Consider the following 14,258-nt stretch of genomic DNA (forward strand, 5'->3'; position numbering starts at 1 on the left):
TTCCTGCTAAAATTGACCTCTCCAAATTTATGTGTATTTGAATCAGTCGTTCTATCCCCATCTCTTCCTGGAGAAAAATAGGTAGTTTGGGGAGATAGTTTATTTCACCAACTTTGAAAGTCTACACCTAGTAAGATAAATCTGACCCTTTGGTACTACTTGACGCTGTTTTAAGGCACAGAAATTTATTTTTAAGAGCAAACTGTGCAAAGGACAGCTATACCTGAAAAATGTAGTTATAGCCTGTGCTTTGTTTCCTTTGAGTAGCTTTGTTTCATGAAAAGTAGGTTTGGTTGAAGTGAAAGACTACCCAAGCTCTTAAGGGATTCCTTCCTCATAGCAACCTTTATCGTAATTCACCAGTATATACTGAAGCCTTATTCTAAGTGTGTCTTTACTCGTTGATTTCTGCAGCTTTAACTGAAATTTGAAAATCTAGTGGATTTTTAAGCAGAAAAGTTCAACAGTATTGCAATGTAATTGCAAATGTCTAGAGAAGTCACTGACAAACTCAACTGTTATAACACCATATTGGAAGCATTTTATAATTATCAGTGGCAAATTAAAAAATACAGGAGGAATCAAGAGAGCTGGAAATCTTACTCTTGAAATTGCACCTACTTGCCAGCATGCTTCTCTTTATTACACCACTTACTATCTTTAAACTAGATTCCTTTTTAAAGATGCCAATCATATTATTTGACTGTAAACATGCTTCTAAAATTATTCTTATACTGTGGCCTCACAAATAATATATATAATGGGTTGTGCTTCGTTTGCAAGTGCAAATAACGTTGCAGTTTGCTAAGTCATTCTTTCTTTTGAAGGACTATTTGAAGATTTCTACAATACAGAAAATAACTATTTGAATGTCATATAAGTCTTTAAGTTTGCATGCGTATTTTCACCAAAATATTGCCTCTAAAATTTCATTTTGATTATATGAAGATTTTACTGTACCTGCAGAAAGCAGATAAAAGCAATCTTATTAAACAACTGACTGAAAGAATTTCACGTTTAAATTTAGCCATATATTGCTCAGTAGCCTTGAATCATTGTAGAAGCAAATCTGTAGGCTTCTTAACAGATCAGGAAGAATTTCCGCTGTATTTATATTGTTTAAAGCTTTTCCTTGGTTTTAGTTGTCATTTGTTTGTTGGGTAGCTGCTAGTCTTACAGTTTGTGTCTGACAGTGCAAGTACTGTAACAGCACAACCAGAAAGGCGGGGAGTTCTGCCTCCTCATTAATGAGGTTCAGCATCATCAGTTTTCCTCGTAAAATGCTGAGTTATTCCATAATTAATTTCAAGCTATTACAGAATATAGTTTTTAAGCTGTTTTATCAGAGAAAGGGCTTGCTTTTTTCCTTCTGACTATTAGAGCAAAACATAAGGTCCAGCATGACTCGTGCCCCGAGGAAGCAGTCAGCTGCAGGCAGTGCTTCTCTGAATGTTTTCTCAGAGGGGAAGGGCAGGGCAGAGGGGTTTTTTTTTCCTCCACCATGCGAGGTTATTTTGTTAGAGCAAAACTACTTCTGCCTCGGCAGCAACCAGGAGAACTGCGAGGCTTGTTTGTTACTCCTGGCCTGGAAAACAATTTACTACTCAGACCGCTTGCTGCGCTTCAGTGTTTCCTCATATTAGAAAAGTAACAGTTGTCTTGTGTTCAGGAGAAGTATTGTTATGGGCAAGGCAATTAGTCAAACGAGGGGAAAGGAGACCTTCCTGCGGAGAGGGACTGCAGTAATCTATCTTCTTTGTTGGCCTAATATTCCGACGTTTTTCCACTGGGAAGACATCTAACTTCTAAAAATGCTACCAAGCAGAGTTTATCTGGAACTTAACTTTTTGTTCTCCAACAAGGTTTGTAGGGCTCAGTGAAGAGGGTTAATGGTATGAAGGATCCCACTAACTCCTTAGGTCCCTCTGCCATCACGCTTGTCCAACGGTATTCGGCTTTTGGCTGTTTCTAGAGCATTGTTCACTTCTGTTTAAAGTCTGCTTTTGTTCTAGAGGCTTTTTCTTATCTGGGTAGAAATACTACTTTCTTTTAAAGGAATTCGAGGAACACACAGATGTGGTAAAAGTCAGTGAGGGATTCTCTCTTTTAGACTACATTCCAGGTGACTTAAGGAGTTAAATATGTATTTCCACACCTGGTTTATAGACACACACCCCCCTCCATGAAAACATCGCAGCATCTTATGGCTTTACATTCATGGTTTTTTATTATTATTATTTGAAAAATATATACGCTGAGAAATTCCAAAGTTTTCTGAATTTGGCCGAAATAGATATATAGAGAAATTAGTTGGAAAATAGTTTTGTGTTAAAGGTTTAAGACGTTAATGCTACATACCGTTTCAAAGCTACTTTATTGATTGAGTTGTATTTTCCTAAGATTTAGAGAAAATTTTCTGACTTTAATATTGAATCATGTAGCTCTTTTACAAACGCCATTGTTTCAAATATTGTGTATAAAATAGCAACAATATTCTACTCATTTGCTATGCCTGAACTATGTCTTTCAGCTAACTTGTTCACTTATCCTTTCTTTATCGGATGCACAGGAGGAGTTGTAATGCTTCATAGATTGCTTTTCACAGAGGATTCAAAATTCTGTTGCTATAAAAGGATTATACCTAATTTGCTCTGCTTTGTTCTGTGTAACCTTCCTAGAAAGTTTTTACTAACAGAAAGGTCTCTGTAGGTGTGTCTTTGCCAAAAATTTTATTTTCAAGGTTTTTTTTCAAAATTAAATTAGGTCTCAAATCTGCTATAATGAGTGCCCTATAAAACTAGAGGGATTTTTTTTTTCCTCCTTCTCCACAGCTACGAGGTGTAGCTATGCTATGTTATGCCTGGGGGATTAACTTTAAACCATATGGAAATGTTGGGTTGAAAAATGGGTATGTGTTAGTTTTATCGGGGGGTTGTGGCATTGGTGTGCCAGCAGCACGTGCAGAGGAGTGGGTTTTCTATACCCTTGTAACCTGCAGGTGGATGGAAAGATGCTGGAAGTTATTAGTAGGTAGATGCGGTATAAGGAACATAAATGTGTGATGCTATTTTCAACATGCTATTTTATTTGATACTATATTAAAAAAAAAAAGAAAAGCCTCCAACTGCTGACTAAATTTCTATTTAAAAAAGAAGGGAAAGAAAACCCTACAATAATTAATTTCCACAAATGAAAGGATATTTGGGCGATCTCCCACAAAAGAGGACAAGAGTTAGAAAGGGAGGTTGGCACTGAACATTTCTTTTTAGGAAGACTGAATGGAGTGCTGTAATACAAGTAAAAAAACCTCAAAATTATTATCTCTGTGAAAAATATTTTTCCTCTTCATTTGCTATTATATGCTATCTGATTGAGGGAACTGTTCCCCAGGGGGATTTTTGAGGTACAAGTTTTACCGTTTTGCATGTTTTTTAAAGAGAAGTTATCTTTCTATTAATATCTTGAACTTTCAGAGCTGATCTGTGTGTCCTTCACTTTTAGTTTTCTTCTGCTGCTGTGGTAAAGAAGTTTTTATTCCTAATTTAAAGGAATTAAGCTTTATGATCTCATATGGAAAAATTCAGGTCAACAATTCTAAAAACTCATAAATCATAAAGCATAGTTTGAACTACTCTAGCTGTTCAGGAAGCAAAATTAGCAAAAGCATAAAATAAAATTTTCAGTAATTGGAGTGTAATTTATTTCTCTGTTGGCTTTAAAGAATCTTCTGTTTTATATCTGTATGTCATTCAGCTACAAAAAGAAAAAATATTTTGTAACACTGCTGTTTGATAGGCTATCACTTGAGCTATGCAGGATTTGGCTCCTTTATGTGCTATCAAATCACCTTTTCAGCTATGATTTCATTACTTTAATGAACAGCACCCTTACACCAAATATACTAGCATCACTACCAGCCAGCATTATAATAATGTATAATAGAAAAATATTGCTTTGTTCAGAAAATTCTAATACTCTCCCATTTACAAGGGACTGAACAAAACGTAGGTTATTTTCTCTGTGGAGCTGTTGAACGTTTTTCTTTTTACACTTGCCTAATCTCAGTTCTGATGATTTCCCAGTGGTCACACTTCCAAAGTTAGTGCAAGCCAGACAAGCATTAATGATGATGATGATGATGTGACTGGGTGAGAAGTAGAGATTATTGGTAGATTAAACCAAAAGTACTGGGGTTGTGCAGATGTATGATTTCTTTCAAATTTCTTCAAAAATAAATCAGAGAAGAAACTATAGCGCACATGGTGGTAAATGTTTGAAAGAAGCTGTGGGAAATGAAGAAGCAGTCTCTGTGTATGTAGCAGGTACCCAGCTCTCAGTGGAGAACCAAACGGTGGTAGTGAACGTGCGCTGCGGTACTTTAAAGGTTGTGTCTACATTAGTGTTTTAGCTTAGGTCAGGAGTGTGCCTCCCAGATGGGTCTTAGAGTTCACCCTTTCCTTTAGGTCAATCTCAGCTGGGATTTAACTCCAAGAGTTTGCCTGCTCTGCTCAAGCCTCTAATACACCTTCAGTCCACAGGATGAGCTAATCTCTTGTCTAAAGTAAAACTCTATTTCTGTCTTTAAACAGCCATATGGCCCATGTGAATGAATGCCAAATGTATTTTCTTGGTACGTATGGTGTCAACAGAACAACAGTAAATAAATCACCTGGAATATTATTCCATTTAAACTTTTATGTGCTTTCAGGGTTGGATTCCTTTTCTATCACTTCTTAGTGTCATATATCTAGACAGTGAGCACAATTTTGTATTATTCTTTCTTGATCGTTTGAATGTTGGGACATTGCAGTACACTGCTTTATTTTAAAATTTCAAGTGGTAAATTATTTAAATTACAAGAGTGTCACTGATAAATGGCAAAATCAGCTATATAGCCAAATGAATGCATGGCTTAGTTTTCTATAAAAGCACTCAATTAAGTAGATGAGACATTCATATCTTCAAGCTTGTTAATGAATTTAATGGCCTACATTTTCAAGCTGTTACTAAAAATACACCTACTACAACTTCAGTTAAGTTGCAGATTAAATTACAGTTGTTCCAACTGCTGATTAGTCTTGTTGGTACACAGTGTGCATGTGGATGTCAAGAAGATTGTAAGAAAAATAGTGGAGAAAATGAATCTGAATATTCAGTAAGTTGGGGACAGAAGTGGTTGCAGTTTCCCTCAGTTGTTTGTTTTGGGGCTTTTTTTCCAGAGTTTTTCTGCAATTCTACAGCTGGCTTTACTCCTACATTATGTTGTCTGTAAGAATCTACTGTCATCCAATTACACTGGAAAATTATAATTTATATTAGAAAGTCTTTTCTTGGCTATGTGCATGAATCGTATTTACAGCCTGCAGGAAGACTTAAAGGTGAAAAGCTGCAATAACCAAAAGTCAGTTCTCCATACGCTAAGTGTCTGTTTAGGATACTCACCTAGGAAACCAAGCAGCCCACCACAATTTTGATGTACCCAACAGAAACTAGAAATCAAATTTATGTTTTCTGTGCATAGTTGGGCTTCTAAGCAGATGACAGCATTGCTCCAGGAGAGCAGTATCTGTCACAAAAAGTAGCCATGCAAGTGATTTTTGTACTTTGAACTTGTAGAAGATCCAAGAGTTTGGGTAAGGCATGAAACCAGACCTAAGTCTGAGATGGCAAAGGAATTGAGAATCAGTACGTTGCTCATTCATTCAAATAAGCGCCTTGCACTCTTCCTGTTACCAGACATCTTCTGTAACCACCTGGGCTGTGTCTTGAGATGAGAGAAGAGAGCACTATAACATGGCACTTATATAGTTATGCTTTTGTTTTGAAATTTACTTTTGGACAAAGCTTAATTATCTGTAATGTGTACAAACATTTTCATATACCGGAATATTGTTTTATGAAGGCAATTCAAATGCTGACTTCATTATTTCATGTGTATTAGGCTTGATTATAATGTCAGCTTAAAAATCTGACAGTGGCAAAGCTGCATTTTATTTCTAGCCCTGGATCTGCTTGGATCTAGAATTTAGATCTTTCTGAAAAAAAATATTAGATTTGGTTTTCACAGGGCCAGTACTTCTTGCTGGAGACAAACTTGCTGTGAGGGCCTTTTTTTCCTGTCCCTCTGTTGGCAACTTTCTCACTGTTGTTTATTTTTTCATAGACAACAGGAACACTGTGTGAACAAACACTGAGGGAAGAATCTAACAGGCAGTTTGTACTATCTTCTGTTCTAGATATGTGACCTGCTGCTGCATTGAGAAAATCAGAAAGCTGGATGTGTACTGATTCATTTATTCACTCAGTTCTCTGTAGAGTCTTAGTCATGAATTACCATACTCTCAGTGTTTTCAGTGGTATAGTGTTGTGTGTTCTTGCTTGAAATTGTGTTTTATCCACATACAGAAATGTAGGCACAAAACTAGATATTTGCTAGAGAAGTCCAGATGACCAAAGGGTGGTTTCACTTAGAAAGCAAGCTGGTGGAAGTTTGTGCTCTTCAGATTCTGTAGGTTTGGGTTTTTTTCCAGAAACTTTGAGTAGCCACTGAGAAAACTTTTTCTTCCAGAACCTTGCAAGGAACTCCCCTCCCAAATTTGGAATGAGGACAGATAAGACTCTGGAAACTTTTTCCAGCCACAGGAAGCCATTCCTGTTCTCTATCTTTACCATGGTCTTCTGGTATCATGGGTTGTCAGGGCAGAAGGGATTCAAATTTTCAGGCGGTTTGCAGATAGAACTGTTAATCTTGTCTTTATAGTGCATAGTGATATAGTATATAGTGATATTTCCTGCAAAGGCAGCACAGCCAGGCACACGCAGTTCAGGAGGTTTCTGCAGAGCATTGATGATAACTTTTTGACACCGGTGGTGGAGGAGCCAATGAGGAGAGGTGTGACCTTGTGCTAACAAACAAAGAAGGACTAGTTGGGGATGTGAAGGTTGGGGCAGCCTTGGCTGCAGTGAACATGAGATGGAGTTGAGGATCCTGTGTGGAAGAAGCATGGCAATAAGTAGGATTACAACCCTGGACTTCAGGAGAGAGAACTTTGGCCTCTTCAAAGACCTCTTGGAGGAATCCCATGGGGTAGGGATCTAAAAGGAAGGTGGGGTCCAAGAGAGCTGGTTAATATTCAAGCACCACTTCCTCCAGGCTCAAGATCTGTGCATCCCTCTGAGTAAGAAATCAAGCAAAGGAGGCAGGAGAGCTGCATGGATGAGCAAGGAGCTTCTGGAAAACCTTAAATGGAAGAAGGAAGTTTACAGAATATGGAAAAAGGGACTGGCCACTTGGGAAGAATATAGGAACATAGTCAGAGTATGCAGAGATGCAGCAAGGAAGGCTATGGTCCACTTGGAATTTAATCTGACAGTCTGAGTAAGAAATCAAGCGAAGGAGGCAGGAGAGCTGCATGGATGAGCAAGGAGCTTCTGGAAAACCTTAAATGGAAGAAGGAAGTTTACAGAATATGGAAAAAGGGACTGGCCACTTGGGAAGAATATAGGAACATAGTCAGAGTATGCAGAGATGCAGCAAGGAAGGCTATGGTCCACTTGGAATTTAATCTGACAAGGGATGTCAAGGACAAGAAGAAGGGCTTCAAGTACATCAGTAGCAAACGGAAGACTAGCGAAAACATGGGCTTGCTCCTGAATGAGGTGGGTGCCCTGGTGACGAAGGATACAGAGAAGGTGGATTTACCGAGTGCTGCCTTTGCTTCAGTCTTTACTGCTAAGGCTGGCCACCCAGGAATCCCAGTCTGGAGAAAGGAAGACTTTTCCCTTGGTCAGGGAGGATCAGGATAGAGATCATTTAGGCAAACTTGACACCCACATATCCATGGACCCTGATTGGATGCACCCACAAGTGCTGAGGGAGCTGGCAGATGTTATTGTGAAGCCACTCTCCATCATCTTTGAAAGGTCATGAACAGGAGAGGTGCCTGAGGACTGGAGGAGGAAAGCCAATGTCACATTCGTCTTCAGAAAGGGCAAGAAGGAGGACCCAGAAAACTACACGCCAGTCCGCTTCACCTCCATCCCTGGAAAGGTGATGGAACAGCTCATTCTGGATGTCATCTCTAAGAATGTAGAGGAAAAGAAGGTTATTGGGAGTGGTCAACATGGATTCACCAAGGGGAAGTCATGTCTGACTAATCTGATAGCCTTCTATGATGGCATGAATGGCTGGGTAGATGAGGGGAGAGCAGTGGATGTTGTCTACCTTGACTTTATCAAGGCTTTTGACACAGTCTCCCATAACATCCTCATAGATAACCTTAGGAACTGTGGGTTAGATGAGTGGACAGTGAGGTGGATTGACAACTGGCTAGATGGCAGAGCTCAGAGAGGGGTGGTCAGCAGTGCAGAGTCTAGTTGAAGGCCTGTAGCTAGCGGTGTTCCCCAGGGGTCAGTACTGGGTCCAGTCTTGTTCAAAATATTCATCAGTGACCTGGATGAGGGGACAGAGTGTACCCTCAGCAAGTTTGCTGATGACACAAAACTGGGAGGGGTGGCTGACACACCAGAAGCCTGTGCTGCCATTCAGCAAGACCTGGACAGACTAGAGAGTTGAGAGGAGAGGAACATGATGAAGTTCACCAAAGGCAAGTGTAGGGTCCTGCACCTAGGGAGGAATAACCCCATGCATCAGTACAGGTTAGGGGTTGACCTGCTGGAAAACAGCTGTGCAGAGAGGGACCTGGGAATCCTGGTGGACAGGTGACCGTGAAGCAGCAATGTGTCCTTGTGGCCAAGAAGGCCAGTGGTAACCTGGGGGGCATTAAGAACAGTGTGTGCAGCAGGCCGAGGGAGGTTATCTTCCCCCTCTACTCTGCTCTGGTGAGGCCACATCTGGAGTACTGTGTCAAGTTCTGGGCCCCCCAGTTCAAGAAGGGCAGGGAACTGGAGAGAGTCCAGCAGAGGGCTACAAAGATCAGGGGACTGGAGCACCTCTCTTATGAGGAAAGGTTGAGACCTGGGTCTGTTGACCCTGGAGAAGAGAAGACTGAGAGGGGATCTCATCAATGCTTATAAATATCTAACAGGCAGGTGTCAAGACGATGAGGTCTGACTCTTTTCAGTGGTGCCTCGTGACAGGACGACAGGCAATGGACACAAACTGGTACACAGAAAATTCCATCTCAACATGAGCAAAAACTCCTTTACTTTGAGGGTGACAGAGTACTGTAACAGGCTGCCCAAAGAGATCATGGAGTCTCCTTCTCTGGAGATACTCAAAACCCGCCTGGACGCAATCCTGTGCAGTCTGTTCTAGGTTAACCTGCTTTAGCAGGAGGGTGGGACTAGATGATCTCTAGAGGTCCTTTGCAACCCCTACCATTCTGTGATTCTGTGTATAGCCCAGGTTTGTTTAGCTGTAGTCCTTTTTTCCTCTGAGAGCTGATGACTCTGTAAAACACTAGAGACTGTACAATGATTGATTATGATAGGCATATCCACATCTGGAAAGTATGTAATGGGTGGTTTTGAGTGGTATTTGAGGCAACGGAGGATGAAAATGCTGAGAAAAGTAGATGTCATTATAGCAAGTTGTCTGTCTGCCCATCTCTGTGCTCTAGTGCTGTTGTGGAGGTAGGACCAGCATGCTGTTGTTTTTTTTCCAAAAGATTTGGAATGTGTTTGGGTGGAGGGCAGAGAGAACAGGCAAGGGCAAGGAAGTGCCAGAGGTCAATACTGGTCAATACTCAAAGTCTACTCGCCCTCAGATGGGTGCCAATGTGCTCAGCATTGGGAGTATATCCCATGGCAGGGGAGATGAATAACTTCATATCTCTGCAGTTCTAATCTAGCATTTGTTGAGCATCAGGCTCTTCATGTGATCATAAAGTTTCTGGTGTTTTATAACTGAGAGGTATGAAATACTTATGTCTAAGACAGGAGTTCTCAAAAGGTAGTAGTGCTGCAGTTTTTAGTATCTCCAAGGATGAAGCCTCAACTACCTCTCTGGGCTGGGCCAGTGCTTAGTCACCATCACAGTGAGACAGTGTTTCCTGATACTCAGATGGCACCTCCTGTGTTTCACTTTGTGCCTGTTGTCTCTTCTCCAGTCACTAGGCACCACTGAAAAGAGCCTGGCTCCATTTTCTTTACAGTATCCCTTCAGAAATTTGTACATGTTGATGAGATCCACACACCACACCACTCCTGCCCCAAGCCTTCTCCAGTCTAAACAGTCCCAACTCTCTCAGCCTTTCTTCATAGGAGAGATGCTCCAGTCTCTTAATCACCTTTGGCCCTTTGGACTCTCCAGTATGCCCATGACTCTCTTGTACTGGGGAGCTCAGCGCTGGACACAGTGCTGATCAGCACCTACCTTGTGCAGGTCCTGCAGTTATTCCTCCCCAGGTGCAGGACTTTGCACTTCCCATTTCTCAACTTCATGAGGCTCCTGTCAGCCCATTTTCTCTAGCCCTTTGAGGTCCCTCTGGATCACATTACCACCCACTCCTCACAGTTTTGTATCATCTGCAACCTTGCTGAGGGTACGCTCTGCCTTATCATCCAGATCACCGACAAAGACATTAAACAGGACTGGACCCACTACGAACCCCTGGGGTACACAGCTAGCTACCAGCCTCCAGCTAGACTTTGTATCACTGATCACTACCCTTGGGGTCCAGCCATTCCGCCAGTTTTCAGTCCACCTCACTGTCTTAAACCAGCCCATACTTCAACAGCTTCTTTGAGGATCTTATGAGAGATCGTCTCAAAGGCCTTAGGGAAGTATCCTCTGCTTTCCCCTCCTCTACCAAGCCAGTCTTTTCATCGTAGAAGGCTATCAGGTTGGTCAAGCACAATTTGCCCTTGATGAAGCCCATGCTTACCACTCCTGATCACCTTGTCCTTCATGTGCATGGAAATAGTTTCCAGGATTAGCTGCTCCATCACCTTCCTAGGGACTGAGATGAGGCTGGCCAGCCTGTAGTTCCCTGCATCCTTCTTCCTGCCCTTTTTAAAGGCAGGAGTGACATTTGCATTCTTCCAGTCATCTGGCACCTCTCTCGGACACCGTGATCGCTTAAAGATTGAGAGTGGTCTCACAGTGGCATGTGGCAGCTCCCTCAGCACTCGAGGGTGCATGCTGTCAGGGCCCATGGATTTAATGTATGTCCAGTTTGTTTAAATGTTCCCTGACCTGATCCTCTTCCACCAAGGGTACATCTTCCTTGCTCCAGCCCTTCCCCATGCTCTCTGGGACCTGGCACTCCTGAAGGCCAGTCATGCTCGTAAACACTGAGGCAAAGAAGGCATTCGGTACCTCAGCCTTTTGCATGTCCTGTGTCACTGGGTCCCCTGCCCCATTCAGCAGCAGGCTCATGTTTTCCCTAATTTGACCCTTATGATACAAGACCTTCTTGTCATTTTTGACAGCATCAGCATCTTGTGATCACTGCAGCCAAGGCTGCCTTTGATCTTCACACCCTCAACAAGCCCCTCTCCTCATTTGTGAATACGAGATCCGCCAGAGCACCTCTCCTCATTGACTCCTCTGTTGCTTGGGTTCAGTGCTGTGCAGCATTGTTGCAGGCATTTGAAGGAAGGCTGGGGCCATACTGTGCAGTGAAGGAGTAGGGAACATGGGGTAAACAATACTTGAGCAACGTTGCTTAAGAGGACACAGAAAGGCTGAAGCTGAGCTAGTACAGTACAAATTCAGGTCCAACACTTCCAAGCTGCACAATTTCCAGCAAGGCAGCCACTTTTGGATAGCTTATAAACCCCCCAGAACTGAGGTGGCTCCATGTGGTACAAGCTGGATGTTTCCAGGAGGATGTTCCCAGGGTGCTATCTCTGTGAAGGGTTTGGTTTGGGGTTTTTTTTTCCCCTTTATTCCATGGATTTTTCACCTGTCTGAGAATGTTTTCTGGAGTTGCAGTACAGAAATCTGGGGTCTTACAATGCCCCAGCTTCTATCAGTGGATCTAAATTGTGCTTGGTGTTTCTTGCACTGTGCTCCAGCTGCACCTGATAATACTCAGGTATTACCTGAGTTTTCTATTGTCAAGGATAACCCGGCACACAGAGTCTGGCTGCCCCTGTTTTGAACAGCTGTAAAACTGAGGAGCATTGCACTCAAGTATGTTCTTTGGAAGGATAGTTTTCTTTTAAAATATTTGATCAATAGCAGCCAGTTCTTAAAAGCCGTTCTCAATTAAAATAACTTTCTCTAGATGCTATTGACATATTGCATCAAAGTGTGGAAGAAAGGAGGGGAAATCACATGTTCTTCTCAGTAGAAAGGTTCATCTTCCAAAAGAGGTCAACCACAGTGACAGAAATGCTTGCAAGCCTTGAAAATTTTCCTTTACCAATTAAAATTTCTTTGATATTTGCTGTCACCTTCTGCAGTTTTAGCATTGCTAAATTTTTAATACTAAAAACAACCTCTCAAACCCTTACCATCTCCTGTGTTCCTTAAGTTCTCCTTTCAGCTCCTCATACAGATATAACCCACATCACTGTTCCTAAAGGAAGCTATATGAGCTTTAAGCTGATGCTTTATTTCCAGAACCTGAGGGCACAGGTATAATTTATAAGGTTAATATTAGGGTGTCGTGCCTGTGACATCCGTATTGCTTATCAAGGAATGTCTTTTTCTTTGCAGCAACTGAAAAATAAATGTGTTTTTCTGAGCTTGGACTCCCTTCTCCGTTTCATCACTTTTAGATTTTTACATGGCTGGATGTCTTGGCAGAAAGACGGGTTTCTCTTGTGAGGATGAGGGAGAATTTGAATTAGAGAAGAAAAGAAGGTACAAGAAGAAGAAAGGAAAGTACAAGTTGGTGGGAAACTAATAGAAAAGATGTCAAGTGCGAGGGATGGTAGTTGATGTAAGGAACCCGATAGTCCTGGAGGGGGCAGAGGGGAGAGAACACAGCAAAATCAAATCCTGAGGACAATGGGGAGGAAAATACAGCCTTGTAACTCAAAGTCACGTACTTTGGGTTTAAAGCACCACATACCTTGCATGCCAGATTCATTGCTGGAGTTCCTTCCTGCTGTGGTGCACCATTTCTGTGAGTGGTACAACCCTTTCAGGGATTGCGTTTTCTATTAGATACATCTTTCAGTGTCTCCCAAGCTGGAGGAAGAGAAGTTTCTGAATCATGCTCTTAATGCCTTAAGAGTTCAAGTACAGTAGTGCCCGACCTAGATATTCTCTGTCAGTTAGTCCCTCTGGGAGCATTTTAAAGCCCTGTAATTGATCAGACTTCCTATTACCTGAAGCCACTCTTCTAGATGAAAATGCCATAGAATCTTTCTAAAAATAAAAATTTGAATGAAGAATTCCCATGGGCTGGCTGAGGCTTTTATACTCCCTGTATTCCTGATTGCTTATTTTATCCCTTTAATATCATCTGTCATCTTCCTTATTTCCTTAGGCTTCAGTTCTGTCAGCTGTTTCCATTATAAGAGAGAGGTCATTTTAAGATTTTTTGGAAAGGACAATTGACAAAACCCTACTTTGATTTTAAAAGGAGACTGTCAAGTCTATTATGCCCTCAAAATGGCTTCCTTTTAAAAATCAATCCTTACTGCACATGTGTATATTTATGTATGTCTCAATTGTCCTTCCCACCTGGGGTTCCTAAGATATGGGAGGGGAAAGACTGAAACCCATGATTTCCTGGGCATCATGGACATAAAGCTATGTTCCACGCACAAAAAAAAAATTAAATAACAATCTCTATAAGAAGACATTTTAGGTGATGGATGTCTTGTATATGTGGTGAAAACAAAGCATTTTGAAGGGAATAGTTTTATAGTGAAAATGACAGCTATTAATACAAAGAGATCAGCTTTTAATATATGCAGCCATAGCTGCTTCTTATCTTAACCAGTTATTTAAAAAAAAAAAAAAAGAGAGGAAGGAACTGGGTAACTCTCCCCAAAACCCAGGTGTCGGTTCTGAAGGATAAACCTGGGTCCAACAGAAGGATCTGTGCTGCTCTTGACCTGGGCAGTTTTGCCCTGAAGACTTATCAGTGAATTTTGTAGAAAACTGACTGTGTAGTCTTATTAAAATACATTTCATATGCTCGTCTGGAATATAATCTTATATATTCTTGTGCTTAAGAAGAAATTGATGAATAGTACGAAAATCAGAGGATTTAAGAAAGGTATGTTGTATGATTAAGCAAGCTTTGGGCTTGCAGTTTAATTTGGTAAGCATGCATCACTGTAGTTTTCTTCTAGTATGTTTATTGATGGTGACGTATTTTCCTTATTTATGT

General features: G+C 41.2%; 1 protein-coding gene across 1 annotated transcript in view; it reads left to right on the forward strand.

Annotated features, from left to right (window-relative positions):
* Positions 1–14,258, forward strand: part of CTDP1 (CTD (carboxy-terminal domain, RNA polymerase II, polypeptide A) phosphatase, subunit 1) — a 102,533-nt gene that overhangs the window by 69,583 nt on the left and 18,692 nt on the right. The gene's annotated exons all lie outside the window — the stretch shown is intronic.

Source organism: Charadrius vociferus, unplaced genomic scaffold (genome assembly GCF_000708025.1).
Source record: "Charadrius vociferus isolate BGI_N301 unplaced genomic scaffold, ASM70802v2 scaffold51, whole genome shotgun sequence".
Lineage (NCBI taxonomy): Eukaryota > Metazoa > Chordata > Aves > Charadriiformes > Charadriidae > Charadrius > Charadrius vociferus.